At 38.7% G+C, this 20,930-nt stretch overlaps 5 pseudogenes; 4 read left to right on the top strand and 1 right to left on the bottom strand.

The window, feature by feature from the left end:
* The first annotated feature begins 2,945 nt into the window (after positions 1–2,945).
* LOC144542597 (immunoglobulin lambda constant 6 pseudogene) lies at positions 2,946–3,691 on the top strand (annotated as a pseudogene).
* Positions 3,692–4,527: 836 nt separating this feature from the next.
* LOC144542596 (Ig kappa chain V region 3547 pseudogene) lies at positions 4,528–8,279 on the bottom strand (annotated as a pseudogene).
* Positions 8,280–9,030: 751 nt separating this feature from the next.
* On the top strand, positions 9,031–11,393 carry LOC144542538 (Ig lambda-1 chain C region pseudogene; annotated as a pseudogene).
* A 2,658-nt stretch (positions 11,394–14,051) lies between these two features.
* LOC144542595 (immunoglobulin lambda constant 6 pseudogene) lies at positions 14,052–14,431 on the top strand (annotated as a pseudogene).
* A 4,666-nt stretch (positions 14,432–19,097) lies between these two features.
* LOC139910110 (Ig lambda-1 chain C region pseudogene) lies at positions 19,098–19,760 on the top strand (annotated as a pseudogene).
* The last annotated feature ends 1,170 nt before the right edge of the window (positions 19,761–20,930 follow it).

Here is a 20,930-nt window from a genome sequence, read left to right as displayed (position 1 = left end):
ATGTGCTCCAACATTATGCTCATTTAAGAGTAAACTTAAGACTTTTATTTTTGTACAGCATACATAAATGGTTAATTATTATTGTTCATAATTTTGCTGTCATTGTTGTTATTGTTATATTATTATTACTATTTTATATATTTCATATATTCCTGTTTACTCTGTGACCTTTTACTAAATCATCTGTATGTAGGTGTAACAGCTGTTATTATTTTTATTATTTATTTATTCATTTCTATGTTTTATTATTATCCTTACTTACCTATTTTATCTTTCTTTCTAACATTTTTGAATATGTTATTTTAAGACTTGATCATTGTAAAGTGTTGCCTAATGTTATAATTGCTGTTGTTTGTGTTGTGGCGACGGATTAGAGCAGTGGTTCTCAACGTGGGGTCCGGGGACCACCAGGGGTCCTTGAGGGGGTTCCAGGGGGTCCCCAGCAAATTGATGAATTGTTAAACTTCACCATTATTTCATCTACAATAAGTTAACACAATTAGAGAATGTAGAAGAATAATTATTTTAATCATAGTTTCAGTTGTTATCTCTCTACCTAGAGATAGTCATGGAATTCTGGACAAAATCATATCTAACAATAAAAATACTCTCAGATTTGGGTCCGAGAGACAAAATCTCATCAAAAGGGGGTCTGTGGCCCTAATGTGGACTAACTTAGGGTCCTTGATATGAAAAAGGTTGAGAATCACTGGTTTACAGCAAGTAAGTACTGAAAGGCTCGGCCGTCTGAGGACATATTTACAGAGGTGTCGTTCGGGTACATAGAGGTTTGTTCCTGTTCCAAGAGGGAAACTGATCTCTGTACAGCATCACCACACATTGTAACGTTCCTCTGAGCTCAACTCAAGGACGAATTCACAATGTTGGTGGCCATAGGGCTAGAATGATTTGTTTGTGTTTGTGGTCATTGTGTAGAGCAAGTAAGTAAAGAAAGACTCGGTTGTCTGTTGACATATTTACAAAGCTGTCGCTCCTGTAAATATGAACCTTTAGGGTACATAGAGGTTCGTTCCTATGTTCCAAGACGGTGATTGATAAGTCTTATAGGCATAGAGGGTCATTCCTATGCTGGACTGTGGTAAATCATAGGTATAGAGGTTCAATGGAGTACGATGAAAGAATATCTCTATATTTTATTATCATCCTTACTTACCTATTTTATCTTTCTTTCTTTCTTTTTAATGGACATGACGGATTTCATGTGTTGGGAATATAATAATTTGTTTTTAAAAAAATTTACGAAGTATGATGGTTACTGAATGATAAAGTAATCAGACTACATTCATTGTATATTTCATAAAAACAGGAACTACATTTCTCAAAATCTTGGTGGAAGGGAAAAGGTGATTTTGATTTCAATACTACACACAAAATAATAATTTAAACTAAATATAAATAAAACTCTTTAAATAAAAATGATCAGATTATGTTAGTGTTAAACTTTGTCTTTTAGAATAATTCTCACTTTCACAGCTGTGTCGATTATAGTAGAAGTTAAATTCATTATTGGATTATGTGATTATGATTAACTTACCCAAAAATGTGTTTATATAATCTATACTGTGCTAAATGTGCTAAGCCGTTCTGAATTATGAAATGTGCCTATATATTTAGAGAATATAATGGTTGTGCTTGGTGAGGTTACTGGTCAGACTCAGCTCTGTGTTCAGTGGTCTGTGTCAGAGTCTCTTCCCCTTCAGCAGCTGCAGTCGGTTCCTGCTGTAACAGCTCAGTGTCTATGCAGTCTGACTGAGGGAGGTTTTTGTACGACTGCAAATCACTGTGTGAACACTCCACTGTGGACACTCTGACAGTAATAAACTGCTGCATCTTCAGCCTGAGCTCCACTGATGGTCAAAGTGAAGTCAGTCCCGGTTCCACTGCCACTAAACCGAGCTGGTGTTCCTGATTCAAGTTGATTCACAAGTTTTATTAGGAGCTTAGGAACCTCTCCAGATTTCTGTTGATACCAGTGTATACCCTCTCCATTAGACCAGCTGTAAACAGCTTGGTTGGTTTTACAGGTCATAGTGACAGTGGATCCTGGAGTAAATGTCACTACTGGAGGCTGAGTCACAGTCACCTGACCGCTGGATCCTGCAGACAAAAACACAACATTCATTTATCAGCAGAAATAAATGACAGAAAAGGCAGCACACTGTGTTTGATATTTTGCTGAGTAAATGAACCTGTAAAACAGCAGCAGGCCAGCGTCCAGATGAGGATGGTGATGAGAGTCATGGTGGTTGTGGTTTCTGCTGTGTTGAGTGACAGATCTGAGTCCTGCAGTGTTGAACTCACAGGACTATAAACCTTCTCAGTTCACTGGAGGATCAGCTGACAATGCAAAGCCTCCTCTCTATGGAAATGATCTCTCTGCTCTCAACACACTGAAGGCAATGTGGGACACAAAATCAGGAGCAAATACAGCTTGGATTTACAGGATCTCTACTCTTATTGGAATACAAAAATACATTTGTCAGAAATATTTGGAAATTATGATTTACCACACTTGGATTAAAGTGGTTTGCACTGTGGTTTGTATAATGAGCATTTTCAATGTCTGCCTTGATTGACTTAAAAGGTTTACATAGATACATTTTATCTCTTAAAACTAATTATTATGGTCTTGTAATAGAAGATTATTATGAAAGATATAGATAATTTAAACGTTAAAATTCATGTAAAATATGATGAAGAAATTGAATTGTTAAGAGGAGAGCATCACCTGTTTCTCTGTCATTTGAAATTTGTAAAAAATTAAAGCAAAATGTAATAAATTACCTTGTTTCATCAAACAATTTCAAACAACATAAAATACTTTTCTGGATCTCACCAATTTAGCAGAACCTTTATGGAAAAGCAGAGTTTTCTATTGGAAAGATGCTTGTTTCAAGTGCAGGAGGTTTTTGTACGGCCTCTTAATGAGTTTGTATCAATGGTGGACTTTTGGTGGAGGCACCAAACTCATCGTTGACTGTAAGTACCAGAGATTTCTATTTTATATGACACATAGTATATCACTTTAAATCAAATTTTGGGGAAGAAATTGAATGATCAAATTTTCACTGTTTGCACTTTATTTCCTATTTATTGGTTATAAGGCTGAACAATCAGTTTGAACAGAAATCTTGCTGAGGTCAATATCTCTTCAATTCTCTAGATTGTTCAAGTTAGACATTCGCTATAAAAACATCAATTTTCTGATCATGGAGTTTTTATAAAATTTATTTATCTATTAAATTTGGCAACCAACTAAAATCCTTAACTGTTAAATTGTGATTCATTTCATAAAATCAGTGTGGTGTGGGTGTGGTGCGGCCCACCCTGACCCTCCTCCCCCCCTCCAGAGTGGAGCTGCAGCAGGACGGTGCCACACTGGTGTGTCTGGCCAACGGGGGCTTCCCCTCAGCCTGGAGGCTGGGCTGGAAGGTGGGGGGCAGCAGCAGCTCCTCAGGGGTGTCAGACAGCCTGGAGGTCCTGGAGAGGGACGGCCACTACAGCTGGAGCAGCACCCTGACCCTCCCTGCAGACCAGTGGAGGAAGGCGGGCTCAGTGAGCTGTGAGGCCAGTCTGAATGGCCAGACGCCTGTCACTCAAACCCTGGACCCTGACCGCTGCTCAGAGTAGAGCTTCAGCAACGCTTCCTGTCTAGAAATGTTCTTCTGTGTTGAAGATGACTTGACTCAGCTTTTTCATGTGCTGTAACTTTCTATAGCAGAGCTTCCTTACATTTTGCTTCAATTGATAATTTTTCTAACTGAACTGTATTTGAAGTGTTTCATTCCAAAATAAAGTTTTATCAAAATTGTTGCAGAAGTGTTTTACCTTAATAAAAATAAAACAATTGATTATAACAAGTCCATGTCTGTGTTTTTGCTAATAAAATATTTATTATGAGAAATGCCCACTTGATCTACCTGCTCTTACCAACTTTACTGCAAAATACAAGTCAAGTTTCTACTCTGTTTAATAGCACAAGCGATGATTACATCAGGTCCTGTGTGTTGGTAACACTTTTTACCATCTACCGACATTTGCATAGAGAATAGTACATATTTGAGGGTGCAATAGTTTGTCTATTTGAAATGTTGAGGAAAAAATTGGATTTCTTTTTGTCGATATATAGCACCTTGGAAGAAATTCTGTCATTGTCATTGCTGCAGGTTGAGCTTTTATTATATTAGATTTGTTGTGCTGCTAACAACTGTTGACCATCTGTTGCTCTATTCTAGGAGAGGTAAAACCTCACCAACCTCCTCATGAAAAGTTGAGTTTCTCTGGGGATGTAAGTTTAAAACTGCCTGTTGAAAAGTGTCTTCCAGTATGTTTCAGTATTATCTCGAGTCACTGTGGTTCTGCTTGATGACACTTGTGTTCCAGGGCCAGAGTGCTGTGTTCAGTGGACCAGTTATCCAGATCACAGTCTCTTCCCTAAGCCTCAGCACCTGCAGCAGGCCGTTTTCAATGCAGTCAAACTGAAGGAGGTTTTTGTACAGCTCAAAATCACCGTGTGAACACTCCGCCTCCATGATTGCCAAAACAGTAGTAATCCCCAACATCGTCAGCCTGAACACCACTGATGGTTAGAGTGTAGTGAGAACCAGATCTACTGCCACTGAATCTAGATGGAGTTCCTGAGTTGAGAGTTGATGCTCTGTATATAAGAAGTTTGGTAACCTGTCCAGGTTTCTGAAGGTACCAGCTGAGATCAGCACCAATATCTGAACTCCCTGTGGCGCTAATGGACACAGTCCCTCCAAGACTAACAGACTTGGATTTGTCAGACTGAGTCAGAAAGTTGTTGGCAGAAGACTCTGAAATAAGAAGTGAAATATGAGTCAGTATGGAACAGCAGTGTAGATTATAATAGTGAGAAGAGAGAAATAGAAAGTAGATTGGAAGTAAAAGGCAAGGTGAGGGATAGGAATTGCACCACACATAAAAATATCAGAACAATGTTAGATATATGTTCAAAAATTCTCACCCTGACTCAGGAAACCCAACATGACAAGCAGAGCGATCGGCAACTTCATCCTGATGCAGTTTTAGGTGAGAGTGCATGAAAACAGTTCAGACTTGCTGTGACATAAGCATTTAAACTCTGGGGAGCAGTGATGCATAAAAGTCATGCAAAATACATCGTAAGTAGGCAAACACACACCTGTTCCTGTGAAACAGAAAAGGGAGAGGTGAGGTGGAGTGAGAGCACATCCCTTCCTGGGATTTGTTGGACTGTTCAATAGCTCAATTAAAAACTTTTGACACTTTTTCTCTGCTGTTATCACAGTTATGCTGACGACACATAACTCTTTATTTCATTGGCCCCTCACGTTACGAGTCCTGTAGACTCCCTGCTTTACTGTTTGGAGGATATAAATCTCTGGATGTCAGATATTTTTTTTTACAATGAACAAGGAGAAAACAGAAATTCTTGTTGTGGGTGCAAAGGCTCAGAGACAGCGTGTCTGTGCTCAGTTTATGAGTCTGAGTCTCTGAGGACTAGTGATCAGGTCAGAAATCTGGGACTTATTATCGATTATGAACTGAGTTTTTACGGCCACATTAGTAGCATCACTAAGCCTTCTATTATTTGAGGAGTATTTCCATAGAGGTTTTCTATAACCTTTTCTATGGCACTATTTTCTATGGCACCTGAATTTCCCCAAGGGGATTAATAAAGTGTTATCTTATCTTATCTTATCTTATCAAAATCTGATGCTGAAAAACTTGTGCATGCGTTTGTCATTTGCAGACTGGACCATTTTAATGCCCTTTTTTTTTGGCCTTCCTAAGAAAACCATTGGAAGGCTGCAGCTCATCCAGAATGCAGCTGCTGGTGTTTTAACCAGGACTAAAAACTCTGATCACATTACTCCAGTTCTCAAATTTCTCCATTGGCTCCCTGTGAATTTCAGAATTGATTTTAAGATTTTACTCCTGGTTTACAAAGCTCTTAATGGCCTGGCACCACAGTATATATCAGACATGCTAATAAGAGCCTGTCGTAAGCATTTAGTGTTTATGCACCTAAGAAAGGGAATAGCCTGCCTGTTGATTGAAGATGTGCTCCAACATTATACTCATTTAAGAGTAAACTTAAGACTTTTATTTTTGTATAGCATACACATAAATGGTTAATTATTATTGTTCATATTTCTGCTGTGATTGTTGTTATTATTATATCATTATTACTATTTTATATATTTCATATATTCTAGTGTTTACTCTGTGACCTTTTACTAAATCATCTGTATGTAGGTGTAACAGCTGTTGTTATTTTTATCATTGATTTATTCATTTCTATGTTTTATTATTATCCTTAGGTTCCTATTTTATCTTTCTTTCTAATGTTTTTGAATATGTCATTTTAAGACTTGATCATTGTGAAGTGTTGCCTAATGTTATAATTGCTGTTGTTTGTGTTGTGGCGACGATTTAGAGCAGTGGTTCTCAACGTGGGGTCCGGGGACCACCAGGGGTCCTTGAGGGGGTTCCAGGGGGTCCCCAGCAAATTGATGAATTGTTAAACTTCACCATTATTTCATTTACAATAAGTTAACACAATTAGAGAATGTAGAAGAATAATTATTTTAATCATAGTTTCAGTTGTTATCTCTCTACCTAGAGATAGTCATGGAATTCTGGACAAAATCATATCTAACAATAAAAATACTCTCAGATTTTGGGTCCGAGAGACAAAATCTCATCAAAAGGGGGTCTGTGGCCCTAATGTGGACTAACTTAGGGTCCTTGATATGAAAAAGGTTGAGAATCACTGGTTTACAGCAAGTAAGTACTGAAAGGCTCGGTCGTCTGAGGACATATTTACAGAGGTGTCGTTCAGGTACATAGAGGTTTGTTCCTGTTCCAAGAGGGAAACTGATCTCTGTACAGCATCACCACACATTGTAACGCTCCTCTGAGCTCAACTCAAGGACGAATTCACAATGTTGGTGGCCATAGGGCTAGAATGATTTGTTTCCGTTTGTGGTCATTGTGTAGAGCAAGTAAGTAAAGAAAGACTCGGTTGTCTGTTGACATATTTACAAAGCTGTCGCTCCTGTAAATATGAACCTTTAGGGTACATAGAGGTTCGTTCCTATGTTCCAAGACGGTGATTGATAAGTCTTATAGGCATAGAGGGTCATTCCTATGCTGGAATGTGGTAAATCATAGATATAGAGGTTCAATGGAGTACGATGAAAGAATATTTCTATATTTTATTATCATCTTTACCTATTTTATCTTTCTGTTATTGTCATAGACATGATGGATTTCATGTGTTGGGAATATAATAATTTATTTTAAAAAACTGTACGATGGTTACTGAATGATAAAGTAATCAGATTACATTCATTTGATAAAAACAGGAACTACATTTCTCAGAATCTTGGAGGAAGGGAAAAGATGATTTTGATTTTAACACTACATACAAAATAATAATTTAGTACAAGCTGATATAAGTTAACAATGGCTTTAGGTGATGATGATACCACTGTTCAAATAACAGGCTGTGAATGAGAATGAACTCTTTAAAATAAATAAACGTTATCAGATTATGTTAGTATTAAACTTTGTCATTTAGCATAATTCTCACTTTCACGCTGTAGCGACTATAGTAGAAGTTAAATTCATTATTGGATTATGTTTCCAACTTTCCCAACAATGTGTTCCATTTATATAATCTATACTGTGCTAAATGTGCTAAGCCGTTCTGAATTATGAAATGTTCCTATATATTTAGAGAATATAATGGTTGTGCTTGGTGAGGTTACTGGTCAGACTCAGCTCTGTGTTCAGTGGTCTGTGTCAGAGTCTCTTCCCCTTCAGCAGCTGCAGTCGGTTCCTGCTGTAACAGCTCAGTGTCTATGCAGTCTGACTGAGGGAGGTTTTTGTACGACTCAAAATCACTGTGTGAACAGATAGACACTGTTAATGTAGTGGAGACTCTGACAGTAATAAACTGCTGCATCTTCAGCCTGAGCTCCACTGATGGTCAAAGTGAAGTCAGTCCCGGTTCCACTGCCACTAAACCGAGCTGGTGTTCCTGATACAAGTTGATTCACATATTTTATTAGGAGCTTATGAACCTCTCCAGATTTCTGTTGATACCAGAAGATACGATTATTACTATAAACAGCTGGGTTGGTTTTACAGGTCATAGTGACAGTGGATCCTGGAGTAAATGTCACTACTGGAGGCTGAGTCACAGTCACCTGACCGCTGGATCCTGCAGACAAAAACACAACATTCATTTATCAGCAGAAATAAATGACAGAAAAGGCAGCACACTGTGTTTGATATTTTTCTGAGTAAATGAACCTGTAAAACAGCAGCAGGCCAGTGTCCAGATGAGGATGGTGATGAGAGTCATGGTGGTTGCGGTTTCTGCTGTGTTGAGTGACAGATCTGAGTCCTGCAGTGTTGAACTCACAGGACTATAAACCTTCTCAGTTCACTGGAGGATCAGCTGACAATGCAAAGCCTCCTCTCTATGGAAATGATCTCTCTGCTCTCAACACACTGAAGGCAATGTGGGACACAAAATCAGGAGCAAATACTGCTTGGATTTACAGGATCTCTACTCTTATTGGAATACAAAAATACATTTGTCAGAAATAGTTGGAAATTATGATTTAACACACTTGGATTAAAGTAGTTTGCACTGTGGTTTGTATGATAAACCTATTTAATCTCTGCCTTGATTGACTTAAAATGTTTATATAGATACATTATATCTCTTAAAACGAATTATTATGGTCTTGTAGTGGATGATTATTATGAAAGATGTAGTAAATTTATACGTTAAAATTCATGTAAAATATGATGAAGAAATTGAATTGCTATGAGGAGAGCATAACTTGTTTCTCTGTCATTTGAAATTTGTAAAAAATGTAAGCAAAATGAAATCAATCATCTTGTTTCATCAAACAATTTCAAACAACATCAAATACTTTTCTGGATCTCACCAATTCAGCAGAACCTTTATGGTAAAGCAGAGTTTTCTATTGGAAAGATGCTTGTTTCAAGTGCAGGAGGTTTTTGTACGGCCTCTTAATGAGTTTGTATCACTGTGGAACACTTTTGGTGGAGGCACCAAACTCATCGTTTACTGTAAGTACCAGAGATTTCTACTTTATATGACACATAGTATATCACTTTAAATCAAATTTTGGGGAAGAAATTGAATGATCAATTTTTCACTGTTTGCACTTTGTTCATATTATTTGCCATTTATTGGTTAGGGCTGAACAATCAGTTTGAACAGAAATTTTGATGAGATCAATATTTATTCAATCCAGTAGATAATTAAATTTAGACATCTGCTTTAGAAAAATCTATTTTCTGATCAATTGTATTTCTCATGGAATGTTTATTTCATTAAATTTGCCAACCAATTAAAATCCTTAACTGTTAAATTATGATTTCACAAGTTCATTTTATTTTCTTTTTTAATTCAGATGATGATTACAGTTAATGTTTTCTGTGAATGCCTTTAAAATACATATAATTTTATACTTTAATCCAAAATAGCCTGTAACATTTGTTCACGGTCCGTTAGTTTTACATCTGGTGAAAAGGAAATGAAAGAGACAGAGAAGAAGCTGTTTTAACTGTTTTAACCCATAAACTTTTCACCCGTTACATTTTTGACACAAGACAATCATTGAAGAGATGAGACGAACTGTCAGATAATATAAAGCAGAATGGTAGATTTCATTATTAATCATTATTGACTAATTAACTCGATTACATTTACATTTTAGTCATTTAACTGATTCTCTATTTCTGAGTGACGTACAATGAGTGTTACAGTAGAAAAAGCTTCATTGTTTTAATTGTCAAAATTACAATCAACTCTGCCATTTCTTTCCACCATGCCCTCCCTCCCCTCTCTGTGACATTACTCCTCTCCTCTCCCTCTCCTCTCCTCTCCTCTCCTCTCCTCCTCCCCTCCTCCTCTTTCATTTATAATTTTGAGATGAAATTTACATTTACAACAGGGAGTAATTTATTTTAACAGATAATATGGCTTTTAATGTATTTCCCATCAGTGCTGTGGAGAAGTCGAACAGATTGCATGTAAAGGGAAGAAAAAATACTAATATAATTGGGTAGTCACAGGAAAAAACACACAGCAGTTAGACATAATTTTAAAAATTCTGTAATTTATTGAATAATTCTTTTTGAAGAAGAGAAGATGTTTCTGCTACAATATTATGATAACAAACATTTAGCATATCTTTGTAAAATAAGTTGATAACACTGGCAATTATGATAATAGTTTTAGTTAAATCAGTGTGAAAAAATTGATAGGTTAATTCATATGGACTTTGTAAATAATTTCATGATAATTTGTTGAAAAAACAGTTTGAGAAATGGAGTAAATTCTGTTAACTTCATGTTTGATTTATCTCGAAAGCGAAGTAATCCAAAAGTTTCTGAAAGTAATAATTTTACATTGTCGAGTTTGAATATTTCAGTAGGTTACATTACTGATTACTATTTTAACTAGATAACAAATAATCTGGAATGGATGATGCTTTCCAAAAACATTCCCGCTACTTTGTGCTGTATTTTGTTGTTTCAGTCAATTCTCATTTCTGAAGCTGTATCTTCTCTAGTTGATAATCAATCTTCTGTGATGGATTACAGTGTTAAACTAACCTTCCCCTGCCTGTGTACCTGCACACAGTCAACATACTGCAGTGTTAAACTCTGTCATTCAGCATAACTGCCACCTGTCCAGCTGTGTGTTGTACAGCAGCAGTGAATCTCCTCCTTGTGTCTCTCTGCTCTCCCTCCAGCCGGCCCCATGGTCAGGCCCTCAGTCTCTCTGCTTCCCCCCTCCTCTGAGCAGCTCTCTGGGGGCTCGGCCACGCTGGCCTGCCTGCTGACCGGCTACTCTCCTCAGGGAGCCGTGGTGAGCTGGGAGGTGGACGGTACAGAGGTGACAGAGGGGGTCCTGACCAGCTCAGAGGAGGAGAAGAGCGGACGCTACAGCAGCAGCAGCACCCTGACCCTGAGCCAGGACCGCTGGATGGAAGGAGAGCTGTACTCCTGCAGGGTGCTCCATCATGACCACACCCAGATCCAGTCCCTCCGCAGGAGCCGGTGTGAGGGCTAGGGGGGCTGGAGGAAGACCAGGACAGGAGCAGGAACAACACACCTGCTACTCTCATCAATAGAGATTTTAATGTTAGAGTCAGTTAAAGCTTTGTGGAATAGAGAACCACACTGCTATATAGTGTTGGACAACAACAGCTTGGAGAGTAGTGTGTGTAGCTAAGCTGCTAGATGTGAGTGTGCTTGATAACTGTCATGTTGATGATTGATGTTTTGCTAATAAAGCTTGCTCTGATAAATAACATGATGAACTGTATCAGTCATTACCTTTATGGACAGCACTCAGAAATTAACTGGTTTTATAGTTTCTGTTGATACCCAGCATCTCCTCTCTGTGGAAAATGAACATATTGGGATGTAAATGATCATGCAAATATTATTTTCACTACTTTTTTTGACTGGGAATGAAAGTAAAAATCCCTTAGAGGTAAAATTGACAGTAAAACAGAATTCAGTTCATGTTATTCTCATAATCATGGACTGGTGAATATGAGTAACTGCAAAAATGTAGAGCAGAGAATAATGATTGAAATGTGTGATGTCAACAAGCAACATTTTTCAGAGCTTTTTTCAAGGAATATGAAGCTAAAATCATGCATACAGAGAAATATTTTTTGAGCTTTTACACTCAAATGAGCTCAACAGTTCTGAATTATGAAATGTTCCTATATAATTAGAGAATATAATGGTTGTGCTTGGTGAGGTTACTGGTCAGACTCAGCTCTGTGTTCAGTGGTCTGTGTCAGAGTCTCTTCCCCTTCAGCAGCTGCAGTCGGTTCCTGCTGTAACAGATCAGTGTCTATGCAGTCTGACTGAGGGAGGTTTTTGTACGACTCAAAATCACTGTGTGAACACATTACCACTGTGACGACTCTGACAGTAATAAAGTGCAGCATCTTCAGCCTGAGCTCCACTGATGGTCAAAGTGAAGTCAGTCCCAGTTCCACTGCCACTAAACCGAGCTGGTGTTCCTGATAAAAGTGTTTTCACAAATTTTATTAGAAGCTTAGGAGCCTCTCCAGATTTCTGTTGATACCAGAACATGCCCTCATCTCCATCAGACCATCTGTAAACAGCTGGGTTGGTTTTACAGCTCAGAGTGACAGTGGATCCTGGAGTAAATGTCACTACTGGAGGCTGAGTCACAGTCACCTGACTGCTGGATCCTGCAGACAAAAACACAACATTCATTTATCAGCAGAAATAAATGACAGAAAAGGCAGCACACTGTGTTTGATATGTTGCTGAGTAAATGAACCTGTAAAACAGCAGCAGGCCAGTGTCCAGATGAGGATGGTGATGAGAGTCATGGTGGTTGTGGTTTCTGCTGTGTTGAGTGACAGATCTGAGTCCTGCAGTGTTGAACTCACAGGACTATAAACCTTCTCAGTTCACTGGAGGATCAGCTGACAATGCAAAGCCTCCTCTCTATGGAAATGATCTCTCTGCTCTCAACACACTGAAGGCAATGTGAGACACAAAATCAGGAGCAAATACTGCTTGGATTTACAGGATCTCTACTCTTATTGGAATACAAAAATACATTTGTCAGAAATACTTGGAAATGATGATTTACCACACTTGGATTAAAGTGGTTTGCACTGTGGTTTGTAGGATAAACCTATTTAATCTCTGCCTTGATTGATTTAAGGTTTACATAGATACATTATATCTTTTAAAGCAGATTATTGCTGTCTTGCAATTGATGAATATTATGAAAGATATTTTAACACGTTACAATTGATGTAAAAATATGATGAAAAATAGATTTGTTATGAGGGAGAAAAGCTCTTGTTTCTCTGTCATTTAAATTTTGTACAAAATAAAAGAAAAATTTTACCCAAATTACCTTGTTTCATCAAACATCTTCAAACAACATCAAAGACTTTTCTGGATCTCACCAATTTAGCAGAACCTTTAGGGCAAAGCAAAGTTTTCTACTGGAAAGATGCTTGTTTCAAGTGCAGGAGGTTTTTGTACGGCCTCTTAATGAGTTTGTATCACTGTGGAACACTTTTGGTGTAGGCACCAAACTCATCGTTGACTGTAAGTACCAGAGATTTCTACTTTATATGACACATATATTGGTAAAATAAAATTTTGGGGAAGAAATCGAATGATCAAAATTTACTGCTTGTACTTTGTTCATATTATTTGTTATTTTTCAGTTGAGGGTTGAACACAGGTTGAACAGAGATTTTGATGAGATCAATGCCTTTTCAATCTTGTAGATAATTAAAGTTAGTTATCTGCTATGGAAACATTTATTTTCTAATACATTTTATTTTCAAGGAGTATTTATTTGATGAACATTGTCAACCAAGTAAAACAAGTACAATTCTTACCAGTAAAATTCTGATTTCACAAGTTCACTTTTATTTTTAAAGTTTCCAACAAATGGTTGTAATTAATAATTTCTGTGGATGCCTTTAAAATACATTTATCGTTTTATACTTAAACTCAGTATAGCTTGTAACATTTCTTCATGGTTCATTAGTTGGTGAAAAGGAAGTGAAAGAGACAGAGAAGAAGCTGTTTTAACTGTTGAATTGTCAGATATTATCAATCAGATCGGTAGATGTCATTATTGATCATCATTAACTAAACTTTTCAATTACATTTAGAATTTAGTCATTTAACTCATTCTCTAATTCTGAGTGACTTATGAGTGCAAGAGTAGAACAAGCTTCATTGTTTTAATTGTCAAAATAACAATCAACTCTGCCATTTCTTTCCAACATGCCCTCCCTCTCCTCTCTGTGACATTCCTCCTCTCCTCTCCTCTCCTCTCCTCTCCTCTCCTCTCCTCTCCTCTCCTCTCCTCTCTCTGTCTCTCCTCTCCTCTCCTCTCCTCTCCTCTCCTCTCCTCTCCTCTCCTCTCCTCTCTTCTCTCTGTCTCTCCTCCAGTGGGTGTGGTGCGGCCCACCCTGACCCTCCTCCCCCCCTCCAGAGTGGAGCTGCAGCAGGACGGTGCCACACTGGTGTGTCTGGCCAACGGGGGCTTCCCCTCAGCCTGGAGGCTGGGCTGGAAGGTGGGGGGCAGCAGCAGCTCCTCAGGGGTGTCAGACAGCCTGGAGGTCCTGGGGAGGGACGGCCACTACAGCTGGAGCAGCACCCTGACCCTCCCTGCAGACCAGTGGAGGAAGGCGGGCTCAGTGAGCTGTGAGGCCAGTCTGAATGGCCAGACGCCTGTCACTCAAACCCTGGACCCTGACCGCTGCTCAGAGTAGAGCTTCAGCAACGCTTCCTGTCTAGAAATGTTCTTCTGTGTTGAAGATGACTTGACTCAGCTTTTTCATGTGCTGTAACTTTCTATAGCAGAGCTTCCTTACATTTTGCTTCAATTGGTAATTTTTCAAACTGAACTGTATTTGAAGTGTTTCATTCCAAAATAAAGTTTTATCAAAATTGTTGCAGAAATGTTTAACCGTAATAAAAATAAAACTATTGATTATAATGAGTCCATGTCTGTGTTTTTGCTAATAAAATATTTATTATTAGAAATGCCCACTTCATCTTTTCAATATCATACCTGCTCTTATCAACTCACATACTGCAAAATCCAAGTCAGGTTTGTACTGTTTAATAGCACAATGGATGGTTACATCAGGTCCTGTGTGTTGGTAAAACTTTTTATTATCTTGTGACATTTGCATAGAGAATAGTACATATTTGAGGGTGCAATAGTTTGTCAATTTGAAATGTTGAGGAAAAAATTGGATTTGCTTTTGTCGATATATAGCACCTTGGAAGAAATTCTGTCATTGTCATTGCTGCAGGTTGAGCTTTTATTATATTAGATTTGTTGTCCTGCTAAAAACTGTTGACCATCTGTTGCTCTATTCTAGGAGGGGTAAAACCTCACCAACCTCCTCATTAAGAGTTGAGTTTCTCTGGGGATGTGAGTTTAAAACTTCCTGTTGAAACGTGTCTTCCAGTATGTTTCAGTATTATCTCGAGTCACTGTGGTTCTGCTTGATGACACTTGTGTTCCAGGGCCAGAGTGCTGTGTTCAGTGGACCAGTTATCCAGATCACAGTCTCTTCCCTAAGCCTCAGCACCTGCAGCAGGCCGTTTTCAATGCAGTCAAACTGAAGGAGGTTTTTCCTACGGCTCAAAATCACCATGTGAACCCTGGGCTACCATGATTACCAAGACAGTAGTAATCTCCAACATCGTCATCCTGAAAACCACTGATGGTTAGAGTGTAGTGAGAACCAGATCTACTGCCGCTGAATCTAGATGGAGTTCCTGAGTTGAGAGTTGATGCTGAGTATATAAGAAGTTTAGGAACCTGTCCACTTTTTCTCTGCTGTTATCACAGTTATGCTGACGACACACAACTCTTTATTTCATTGGCCCCTGATGATACGAGTCCTGTAGTCTCCCTGCTTTACTGTTTGGATGATATAAATCTCTGGATGGCACTTTTTTTTTTACAATGAACAAGGAGAAAACAGAAATTCTTGTTGTGGGACAGCGTGTCTGTACTCAGTTTATGAGTCTGAGTCCCTGAAGACCAGTGATCAGGTCAGAAATCTGGGACTAATTATCGATGATGAGTTTTTACAGCCACATTAGTAGCAGTAGTGCATGCCTTTGTCATTAGCAGACTGGACCATTTTAATGCCCTTTTTTTCTGGCCTTCCTAAGAAAACCATTGGAAGGCTGCAGCTCATCCAGAATGCAGCTGTTCGTGTTTTAACCAGGACTAAAAAATCTGATCACATTACTCCAGTTCTCAAATTTCTCCACTGGCTCCCTGTGAATTTCAGAACTGATTTTAAGATTTTACTCCTGGTTTACAAAGCTCTTAATGGCCTGGCACCACAGTATATATCAGACATGCTTATTAGTTATGAGCCTGTCATAAATCTGGTGAAATAGCATTTAGTGTTTATGCACCCAAGAAAGGGAATAGCCTGCCTGTTGATTGAAGATGTGCTCCAACATTATGCTCATTTAAGAGTAAACTTAAGACTTTGATTTTTGTACAGCATACACATAAATGGTTAATTATTATTGTTCTTATTTTTGCTGTCGTTGTTATTATTATATCATTATTACTATTTTATATATTTCATATATTCCTGTTTACTCTGTGACCTTTTACTAAATCATCTGTATGTAGGTGTAACAGCTGTTATTATTTTTATTATTTATTTATTCATTTCTATGTTTCATTATTATCCTAACTTACCTATTTTATCTTTCTTTCTAATGTTTTTGAACATGTCATTTTAAGACTTGATCATTGTAAAGTGTTGCCTAATGTTATAATTGCTGTTGTTTGTGTTGTGGCGACGGTTTAGAGCAGTGGTTCTCAACGTGGGGTCCGGGGACCACCAGGGGTCCTTGAGGGGGTTCCAGGGGGTCCCCAGCAAATTGATGAATTGTTAAACTTCACCATTATTTCATTGACAATAAGTTAACACAATTAGAGAAAGTAGAAGAATAATTATTTTAATCATAGTTTCAGTTGTTATCTCTCTACCTAGAGATAGTCATGGAATTCTGGACAAAATCATATCTAACAATAAAAATACTCTCAGATTTGGGTCCGAGAGACAAAATCTCATCAAAAGGGGGTCTGTGGCCCTAATGTGGACTAACTTAGGGTCCTTGATATGAAAAAGGTTGAGAATCACTGGTTTAGAGCAAGTAAGTACTGAAAGGTTCGGCCGTCTGAGGACATATTTACAGAGGTGTCGTTCGGGTACATAGAGGTTTGTTCCTGTTCCAAGAGGGAAACTGATCTCTGTACAGCATCACCACACATTGTAACGCTCCTCTGAGCTCAACTCAAGGACGAATTCACAATGTTGGTGGCCATAGGGCTAGAATGATTTGTTTGTGTTTGTGGTCATTGTGTAGAGCAAGTAAGTAAAGAAAGACTCGGTTGTCTGTTGACATATTTACAAAGCTGTCGCTCCTGTAAATATGAACCTTTAGGGTACATAGAGGTTCGTTCCTGTTCAAAGACGGTGATTGATAAGTCTTATAGGCATAGAGGGTCATTCCTATGCTGGACTGTGGTAAATCATAGGTATAGAGGTTCAATGGAGTACGATGAAAGAATATCTCTATATTTTATTATCATCCTTACTTACCTATTTTATCTTTCTTTCTTTCTTTTTAATGGACATGACGGATTTCATGTGTTGGGAATATAATAATTTGTTTTTAAAAAAATTTACGAAGTATGATGGTTACTGAATGATAAAGTATTCAGACTACATTCATTGTATATTTCATAAAAACAGGAACTACATTTCTCAAAATCTTGGTGGAAGGGAAAAGGTGATTTTGATTTCAATACTACACACAAAATAATAATTTAAACTAAATATAAATAAAACTCTTTAAATAAAAATGATCAGATTATGTTAGTGTTAAACTTTGTCTTTTAGAATAATTCTCACTTTCACAGCTGTGTCGATTATAGTAGAAGTTAAATTCATTATTGGATTATGTGATTATGATTAACTTACCCAAAAATGTGTTTATATAATCTATACTGTGCTAAATGTGCTAAGCCGTTCTGAATTATGAAATGTTCCTATATATTTAGAGAATATAATGGTTGTGCTTGGTGAGGTTACTGGTCAGACTCAGCTCTGTGTTCAGTGGTCTGTGTCAGAGTCTCTTCCCCTTCAGCAGCTGCAGTCGGTTCCTGCTGTAACAGCTCAGTGTCTATGCAGTCTGACTGAGGGAGGTTTTTGTACGACTGCAAATCACTGTGTGAACAGATCAGCACTGTTAATGTAGTGGTAACTCTGACAGTAATAAACTGCTGCATCTTCAGCCTGAGCTCCACTGATGGTCAAAGTGAAGTCAGTCCCGGTTCCACTGCCACTAAACCGAGCTGGTGTTCCTGATACAAGTTGATTCACAAGTTTTATTAGGAGCTTAGGAACCTCTCCAGATTTCTGTTGATACCAGTGCATATAATTATTATTATAAACAGCTGTGTTGGTTTTACAGGTCATAGTGACAGTGGATCCTGGAGTAAATGTCACTACTGGAGGCTGAGTCACAGTCACCTGACTGCTGGATCCTGCAGACAAAAACACAACATTCATTTATCAGCAGAAATAAATGACAGAAAAGGCAGCACACTGTGTTTGATATTTTGCTGAGTAAATGAACCTGTAAAACAGCAGCAGGCCAGCGTCCAGATGAGGATGGTGATGAGAGTCATGGTGGTTGTGGTTTCTGCTGTGTTGAGTGACAGATCTGAGTCCTGCAGTGTTGAACTCACAGGACTATAAACCTTCTCAGTTCACTGGAGGATCAGCTGACAATGCAAAGCCTCCTCTCTATGGAAATGATCTCTCTGCTCTCAACACACTGAAGGCAATGTGAGACACAAAATCAGGAGCAAATATTGCTTGGATTTATAGGATCTCTACTCTTACTGGAATACAAAAATACATTTGTCAGAAATACATGGAAATTATGATTTACCACACTTGGATTAAAGTGGTTAATAATCATGAGATTATGTTACTGTATTTCAGTCATCCAATGGATTGTGTCACTGATAACAATTTAATCTAGATCATTTTTAATCTGTAAAGGATTACATTTTGAAATTAACTTCCCCAACCTGGTGTGCCATGCACACAGGGAAGATACTGTAGTTTCAAATTTTGTAATTTAGCCCTAAATCTCACTTTTACAACTGTCTCCAGTTCAACCTAAAATCATCAATATATTATTTTCCCAACTTTCCAAACAAGGTGTTCAATTTATAAAATATTTACTGTAGTGCTGTACTTTGTTGTTTCAGCCAGTTCAAAGTCAAGTCAATCAGTCAGGTGAGTAATGTATATCAGTTCAGTTCTTCAATCAGTTCTGTATCTTTGATAATCAATATTCTGTGATGGATTACAGTGTTAAACTAACCTTCCCCTGCCTGTGTACCTGCACACAGCCAACATACTGCAGTGTTAAACTCTGTCATTCAGCATAACTGCCACCTGTCCAGCTGTGTGTTGTACAGCAGCAGTGAATCTCCTCCTTGTGTCTCTCTGCTCTCCCTCCAGCCGGCCCCATGGTCAGGCCCTCAGTCTCTCTGCTTCCCCCCTCCTCTGAGCAGCTCTCTGGGGGCTCGGCCACGCTGGCCTGCCTGCTGACCGGCTACTCTCCTCAGGGAGCCGTGGTGAGCTGGGAGGTGGACGGTACAGAGGTGACAGAGGGGGTCCTGACCAGCTCAGAGGAGGAGAAGAGCGGACGCTACAGCAGCAGCAGCACCCTGACCCTGAGCCAGGACCGCTGGATGAAAGGAGAGCTGTACTCCTGCAGGGTGCTCCATCATGACCACACCCAGATCCAGTCCCTCCACAGGAGCCGGTGTGAGGGCTAGGGGGTCTGGAGGAAGACCAGGACAGGAGCAGGAACAACACACCTGCTACTCTCATCAATAGAGATTTTAATGTTAGAGTCAGTTAAAGCTTTGTGGAATAGAGAACCACACTGCTATATAGTGTTGGACAACAACAGCTTGGAGAGTAGTGTGTGTAGCTAAGCTGCTAGATGTGAGTGTGCTTGATAACTGTCATGTTGATGATTGATGTTTTGCTAATAAAGCTTGCTCTGATAAATAACATGATGAACTGTATCAGTCATTACCTTTATGGACAGCACTCAGAAATTAAATGGTTTTATAGTTTCTATTGAAACCCAGCATCTCCTCTCTGTGGAAAATGAACATCTTGGGATGTAAATGATCATGCAAATCATAGTTTCACTACCCTTTTCAACTGGGAATGAAACAAAAAACTCTGTTAGAGGTAAATTCAACTATAAAACAGAATTCATTTTGTGTTATTCTCATGGTCATGCAGTCATGTGACCAGGTGACATTTTAAGAGCTCCTCTGCTGATAAGGACTGAGAAGTTAAAATGTGGTCTAAGAAAATGTTTTGAAGTCTTTAACACCAAAATGAGCTAAACAGTTCTGAATTATGAAATGTGCCTATATATTTAGAGAATATAATGGTTGTGCTTGGTGAGGTTACTGGTCAGACTCAGCTCTGTGTTCAGTGGTCTGTGTCAGAGTCTCTTCCCCTTCAGCAGCTGCAGTCGGTTCCTGCTGTAACAGCTCAGTGTCTATGCAGTCTGACTGAGGGAGGTTTTTGTACGACTGCAAATCACTGTGTGCACAGTGCATCATTGTTTAATAAGAAGGTACTCTGACAGTAATAAACTGCTGCATCTTCAGCCTGAGCTCCACTGATGGTCAAAGTGAAGTCAGTCCCGGTTCCACTGCCACTAAACCGAGCTGGTGTTCCTGATAGACGTGTTTTCACATATTTTATTAGGAGCTTAGGAGCCTCTCCAGATTTCTGTTGATACCAGAAGATATGATCTCCATCACTATCTCTGTAAACAGCTGGGTTGGTTTTACAGGTCAGAGTGACAGTGGATCCTGGAGTAAATGTCACTACTGGAGGCTGAGTCACAGTCACCTGACTGCTGGATCCTGCAGACAAAAACACAACATTCATTTTTCAGCAGAAATAAATGACAGAAAAGGCAGCACACTGTGTTTGATATTTTGCTGAGTAAATGAACCTGTAAAACAGCAGCAGGCCAGCGTCCAGATGAGGATGGTGATGAGAGTCATGGTGGTTGTGGTTTCTGCTGTGTTGAGTGACAGATCTGAGTCCTGCAGTGTTGAACTCACAGGACTATAAACCTTCTCAGTTCACTGGAGGATCAGCTGACAATGCAAAGCCTCCTCTCTATGGAAATGATCTCTCTGCTCTCAACAC

This window comes from Centroberyx gerrardi, chromosome 17, assembly GCF_048128805.1.
Source record: "Centroberyx gerrardi isolate f3 chromosome 17, fCenGer3.hap1.cur.20231027, whole genome shotgun sequence".
Classification (NCBI taxonomy): domain Eukaryota; kingdom Metazoa; phylum Chordata; class Actinopteri; order Beryciformes; family Berycidae; genus Centroberyx; species Centroberyx gerrardi.
Note: the sequence above shows the minus strand (reverse complement) of the source record. Positions and strands in the feature narration are given on the sequence as shown.